This window comes from Tupaia chinensis, unplaced genomic scaffold, assembly GCF_000334495.1.
Source record: "Tupaia chinensis unplaced genomic scaffold, TupChi_1.0 Scaffold143639_1, whole genome shotgun sequence".
Lineage (NCBI taxonomy): Eukaryota > Metazoa > Chordata > Mammalia > Scandentia > Tupaiidae > Tupaia > Tupaia belangeri.
The window spans coordinates 92674-99914 of record NW_006203487.1 but is presented as its reverse complement, the minus strand read 5'-3'; the positions used below and the strand labels follow the sequence as shown (position 1 = coordinate 99914).

General features: G+C 38.2%; 1 pseudogene; it reads left to right on the top strand.

The window, feature by feature from the left end:
• The first annotated feature begins 1837 nt into the window (after nucleotides 1–1837).
• LOC102468706 (uncharacterized protein NKAPD1-like) lies at nucleotides 1838–2882 on the top strand (annotated as a pseudogene).
• The last annotated feature ends 4359 nt before the right edge of the window (nucleotides 2883–7241 follow it).

The window sequence follows — 7241 nt, the reverse complement described above, 5'->3', positions numbered from 1 at the left end:
TTACGCTAACTGCTGGTTCCCAAGAAACAAACTTTAAAGACAAATAGATTGGGCTGGATCCACCTGTTAGTAAGGCAGCCAGGGTTCAAATGGCCAACTGCATCATTTGAATCTTGGCTCTGGCAATACCAGGAGTTGGTGAGGAGGGGTGCTCAAAATCCCAAAAGGGTAGAAAAATGGAGGAGAAGGGATTATGGCATGACCACATCCCATTGTTGTGTGCTTTCAACCTCTCCATCTTTCTATCTCTCTTTGGTAAGAATATATGCCTTCTGGCAAATTTTAAGAAATGATAAATAGATTAAAAGTGAAATGGAAGGAAATAGCAGATGGTGTTATGGTTACATCTCAGGATTCCCACATGGCTCACATTGTTTGAGTACCAGACCTGGCAACTTGAAACACACCAGGCACAGGGACCAGCAGTTAGCGTAATGACTATGTTGCTGGACTCCCATGTAGTCAACCACATTTCAAGTCTCAGACCTGGTGGCTTAAACTCACGCCAGGCACATGTGTGTGTTTGCCCAAGATCCCGAGAGGAGAACAGAGGAGAAGGGATTGCGGCATGGCCATTCTCCCTAGGGGGTGATTTCTCGCTTTCTGTTTCTCTGTCTCTCTGTCTTTCTGGCGAGCACACTCGCCCTATAGCAAAAACCTCTCCAAAAAAACACTCCAGTCCAAAAAAACAGTCACATGTGCATGAATGCCCAAAATCCCTAGAGGAAAAGGAGGAAAAGAGATTATGGTATTGTCATCTTCCTTGGAAAATGATTTCTTGTTCTCTGTCAGTCTGGCAAGTGCACATGCCCTATAGCAAAAATCTCTCTAAAAAAAAGTAAAAGGTTGGAGAGTGATATACTTTTCATATAAAATTGGGACAATAATACTAACATCCTGGGGCCAGGTGATGGTGCAGTGGTAATACAATTGAACCCACATGGGAAAGGTACTGAGTTTGCATCCTGGGACTTCCTGAGCACACCAGACACGAGTACAAATGATCCAGGGCAGCTGACACTGGAGGTGGGTCTCATTGTGAGGACCCTATTTGGGGTGCTCCCCTTTTGGTTTCTCTCAGAAATAAATATTAAACTTTAAAACAACACACTAACAACCTCATAAGGTCACTGAGAATATTAAAAGAGTTACTATACATAAAGCACCTAATCAAGAGTCTGGAACATAGGAAGAGGAATTTGCTGACTCATATTTTCTAGGTGTTGCCTCTTGAGTCTGCCTAAAAGTAACTCCTTGAGTGTACACTTCTATAATATAATCTCTCGATAAAAGCGAAAACGAGTTTTTCTCTTTTCTTCTTACCTTTTTGAGAGTGGTGGTTTTAGTCCTTGTGGCTTCACAGGAGCCTGGAGACCTCTGCCTGTTGGGACCTGTCCTCACAGTCCAGCTCTTTGCTTTTAGCACACACCCAGCATTTAAGAGTTTCTTTTCACTTCATCATTTTTTAAGAATTAGTTCTGTTCATCTATATTACCAAATATATGTGTATAGAATTTTTCAGATACTTCCTTATTACCCACTAAATACCAGTAAAATCTGTAGTAATACCTTATCATTTATTTTCAGTATTTTTAATTCAAGTCTTCTTTTTCTTGGTAGAAATTTATCAATTTTATTGATATTTTCAGAAATCCAGATTTTATATTTATTTATGTTTTTCTAATATATCTCAGTCTTCAAACATTTTCATTTTGTTAATTTTCAATTGTACAGATTTTTGTTCTTACCATTTTCTGTGGTTTGGATGATGGTTTGTCTCACAAAGGTTTTTGTGATGGGATCCCCGCCATGCGAGGCTGCAGTGCACGATTGAAGAATGTCCCCGGTTCCATTCGGGAAAGTCCTCTTAAGGAATGTAATTCGGCACACAGATGCTCACAATAAGATTCAAAAAAATCAGACATGTGGAAAATAAGAAAATTGGAGAAACAGATGGAAGATGCTTACCAAGGGACCAAAAGGAAATTGCTACCTAGAAGTTCCAGCCGGATGCATAGTGATGGTTTTGATGAAGAAAGTCAAAGAGACCATTGGAGGCCAAAGAATAAAATTTCTGGGACATTGGAAGATGATTTTCTAAAGGCTAAATTTTGGAACAAGAAGTTATATGATTATGAAGCTAACATGCCAGACAGATGGGGTCACAGTGATTATAAAGAGTTATACCCTGAAGAATTTGAAACAGACAACAGTGATTAGCAAGATATTACCGATGGGGAAAAAAAAACATCTCCCCAGGTAAAATCATCTACTCATGAATCCCACAAACACAAATCAATAAAATCCCACACACACAAAAAAAAGGCAGAAAAAAAAGTCGCAGAAAAACAAAAAAGAAGAAAAACAAAAAAGAAGCCACAGATGTAACAGCAGAATCCTCAAGTGAATTCTCAGAAGAAACCAGAACTTCTAGTACCAGAAAAAAGAAAGAACCACATAAGTGCAAGAAAAAAATCCAGGGGACCAGCAGTTAGCGTAATGGCTAAGTCGCTGGTCTCCCATGTAGTCGACCACAATTCAAGTCCCGGACCCAGCGGCTTAATCAGAAGAAACCGGAACTTCTAGTACCAGGAAAAAAAAAAGAACCACATAAACGCAAGAAAAAATCCAGGAAAAAGTCTCTCAAAAAACCTGCTTTATTCTTAGAGGCAGAAAGTGACACTTCCCAGTCAGATGATTCAGCATCCAGCAGTTCTGAAGAAAGTGAAGAAAGAGACACTAAGAAAACCAAAAGGAAAAAGAAAGAGAAAAAAGTTCATATCCCTATAGCTAATAATGAAATACAGGAGAGGACAAATAAATGCACAAATTGGAAAGTGGCTACAGATGAAAGGTCAGCTGAGAGCTCAGAGGATGACTAAATGGGAAAGAAACATTCTTATTTCCCTCTTGACTGGGATACTTGCAGTTCTTATGCCTTGGAGTTTTGCCAGTGACTCTTGTTCAGCACAGAGGACCTTTGGTAAGAGATGTCTTGTGCCATCCAAACATGTTCTGACAGATTCATCTTCTATTTTGGCCTGTTAAACTGGACCCCCTTTTCTTGTTAATAGGGAATCTGGTATTTTGTCATGACAATTTCTTGAAGAGATTATTTTTGCAATGAATGACATTCAGTATAGAGTATGTATACAGCAAATTAAAGTACCCAGAAAGCTGAATAAAAAATAAAAAAAAAAGATTTGTGATGGAATTTTAGTTTCCAGTATAATGGTGTTGGGAGGTGGTAAAAGCTTTTTTTTTTTTGTCTTAGGATGCATACACATACACTCACTGGAGAGATAGACAGTGAGAGGTAAAGTGAGAAACGATCCCCCAGGGGGGATGGTCATCCCACAATCTCTTCTCCTCTTGGGTTCTTGGGCATGCACACACACATACCCAGCGTGATTGGGCATGCACACAAATGTGCCCAGCATGATTTTCAAGCCACTGGGTCTGGGTCTCAAACCAGTCAACCATGTGGGAATTGAGGACATAACCGTTATACCATCTGCTGGCCCTGGCAGGTGGTAAGACTTTTAAGAGGTAAGGCATAGTGGATATTATTTGAATTATTGATGCACCACCCTCATGAAAGTCTTAATGTCGTGTTTTGTGAGAGGTAATAAATTCTTGCTGTCATGAAAAGGAACTATTTTCCTTTATAAAAGATGGCTACACACAAGTCATACTCTGAACCCACCAGCCAACTCCAGTTTTTCTCTGCTATGCTAGCCCCTTACCTTGAACTTTCAGACCACCAGAATCATGAAACAAATAATTATCTGTCCTTTAGAAATCACCAAGTCTAAGGTATTTTTTGTTTAGCAGCAGGATTTTTAACTATGACACAATTATTATTTCCCTTCTTCCATTTGCTAGGGATTTATTCTTTTCTTCTAGTTTTTTAAAATGAAAATTTACATTATTGACTTCAGACCTTTATTCTTTTATAATAAATGCATTAAAATATATAAATTTCCTCATAACTACTTTTCTAGCTGTATTCCACAAAATTTAATAAATTTTAATTTGGAGGGATGCTTTCTATATCATATTTTAATATTTTTGGATTATTTTAGGTGAGATTTCTCTGACCCATGAAATATTTAGAAGTCTAGTAGTTAACTTCCAATGACTTCCAATGGTTTGAAAATGTTTCAGTCATTTTTTCTGTTTTTAAATTCTCATTTAACTTTTGTCAGGGAACATACTTTTGCATGCTCTCATTAATCTTAAATTTAAGTTTTGTTGTATGACCCAGGACATGGACATTCTTGGTGACTACTCCATGTACACTTTGGGAAAATACATTTTCTTCTATTGTTTAGTAATATGTTCTAAAATGTCAATAGATCCTGTTGGTCAATTGTTCTGTTTAAATCATTCATATCCTTGCTGATTTTCTGCTTATTAGTTATATTAGATAGGAGTATTGCAGATTCCAACTGTACATTTAGATTTCAGTGTTTCTCATCTCAAACCTGTAAGTTTTTGCTTCATGCACTTTGAATATTTATGCATAATGCATACACATTTATGGTCATTATGTTTTCTTGGTAAGTTTACTTTTCAGTTTACAGTTTTATTTACTTGTTAAGAGCTTTATGGATGTATAAATTATAAATAAAAATTGTATATATTTAAGGAGCACAGTATGGTGCTTTGATATACATAATCATTATGTAATGATAACTGTAATCAAACTGATTAATACACTTCAGATAGTTATTCTTTACTTTTGTGACAGGTACACTTAAGATAATTTTTAACAAATTTCACATATACATTATTATGAAGTATAGTCATCCTGTTGTACATTGGTTTACCACAATTTATTCATCTCATAACTGAAAGTTTGTACCCCTTGCCAAGTATTGAATTTCTCCCACTGCTGCTCTGGTAACCACCATCCTACTCAAGTTGTTTTTTGTTTTTTTTGTTTTGTTTTGTTTTTGTTTATTTGTTTTCTCATTTCTTTAGAGATTTTTGCTAGAGAGTACATACGCTCACCAGAGAGACAGAGAGACAGAAAGCAAGAAATCACTCCCCAGAGGGGATGCCCACTCTGCAATCTCTTCTCTTCTAGTCTCCTCTTAGGATTCAGTTAACATAATATTCTTCAGGTTCATTCATATTGTTTCAAAAGGTAGTCTTTCCTTCTTTTCCAAGGCTGAATGATGTTGTTCATGTGTGCATGTGTGCATGCAGACACACATGTCACATTTTGTTTCATTTGACAGACACAGATTGCTTCTATACTTTGACTCTATATTTTTTAAAATGTGCTGTAGGGTGTGTGTGCTCAGTAGAGAAAGAGGATAGAGAGAGAAAGAAAGCACCCCCCCCCAAGGGAATTGCCATTCTGCAATCACTTCTACTCTATTCTCTTGGGATTTGGAGCATGCATGTACACATGTTCAGTGTATTTTTCTTTTTTGGGAGAGGTTTTCACTATAGGGCGCGTGCGCTCACCAGACAGATGGAGACATAGAGACAGAAAGTGAGAAATCACCCCCCAGGGGTTATGGTCACGCCGTAATCCCTTCTCCTCCATTCTCCTCTCAGGATCTTGGGCACGCACGCACACGCGCCCAGTGTGAGTTTTAAGCCACCGGGTCCGGGACGCGAACCGCGGTCAACTACGTGGGAGTCCAGCGACATAGCCATTATGCTAACTGCTGGTTCCTTTCAGTGTATTTTTCAAGCTGCCAGGTCCAGGACTTAAATCACACTTTAGCCATGGGATACAGTTGTTTTAACCACCAAGTCACTAGCTTGCCACATACCTTGACTATTATAAATAATGTTGCAAAGAAAAATAAAATTGTAGATATCTCTTTGAAATAGTGATTTCATACTCTTTGGATAGTTTTAGAAATGAGATGTTGAGATCATATAATAGTTTTTCATTTTTAATTTTTTGAGAAATTGTAATAATTTTTTCATAATGATTTTCTAGTTTTCATTCTTACCAACAATATTCATGGGTTCCCTTTCCTCCACATCCTTGACTTTTTAAGTAATAGCAATCCTAACAGGTGAGAGGTGATATGTCATTGTGGTTTTGATTCACATTTCTCTTGTGATTAGTTATATTGAGCACTGATTCATACACCTATTTGCCATTTGTCTGTATTTTGTGGGGGAAATGTCTACCCAGGTTCCTTGCCCACTTTTTAATCAGGTTGTCTTTTTGGTATTGAGTTGTAAGAGCTCTTTATATATTTTGGGGAACCAGCAGTTAGCGTAATGGCTATGGCACTGGGCGCCCACATAGTCAACTGTGGTTCGCATCCTGGACCCAGTAGCTTAAAACTCATGCTGGGCACATGTGCGTGCGTGCCCAAGATCCCAAGAGGAGAATGGAGGAGAAGGGATTGCAGCGTGACCATCCCCCCTGAGGGATAATTTCTCACTTTCTATGTCCCTCTCGTTCTGTCTGGCAAGCACACGCACCCTATAGCGAAAACCTCTCCAAAAAAAAAAGAGCTCTTTATATATTTTGAATAAAAGTTTCTTTTCAGCTTCACATGGTAAAATTGGCCCAGACACAGAGACACAGTGCAGCAGGGGCTACTCTGTTGAGAGTTTGTCTTCTTTCCTGGCCAAAGCACAGAAGCAAATGGACATCTTTTAAGAGTCTCGAATGTACTGAATCTTGTAGATCTACAAAAAAAGTTATCCTTCAGGAAGGAAACACAAAATTTAGTTTTAATAACATAGCCAAAATCTAGTGTACCATCATAGATTGCTAGACTTGCAAAGAAACAGGTAAATATCGCCAATATTGATCAGGAAGAGTTAATAAAAACTGATGAAGAAATATTCTCAATATTGGTTTTAAAATATAAAAATATAGCAGCAGTTATTATGAACAAATTTAAGGTATTGATGGAAATCCAAGGCCTCATTTTTGAAGGAATAAGGGGAACTCTTAAAAATGAGCTAAAGGATATTTTAGGAGTAGAAAGTATAATAACTGGGACCAGCAATTGGCATAATTACTATGTCGCTGGACTCCCATGTAGTAAACTGCGGTTTGAGTCCTGGACCCGGTGACTTAAACTCATACCAGGCACGTGTGCGTTCATGCCCAAGATCCCCAGAAGAGAATGGAGTAGGGATGATGGCATGACCATCCCCCCTGGAGGGTGACTTCTCACTTTCTATCTGTCTCTGTCTTTCTGGCAAGCGCACGTGCCCTACAGCAAAAACCTCTCAAAAAAAAAAAAGGT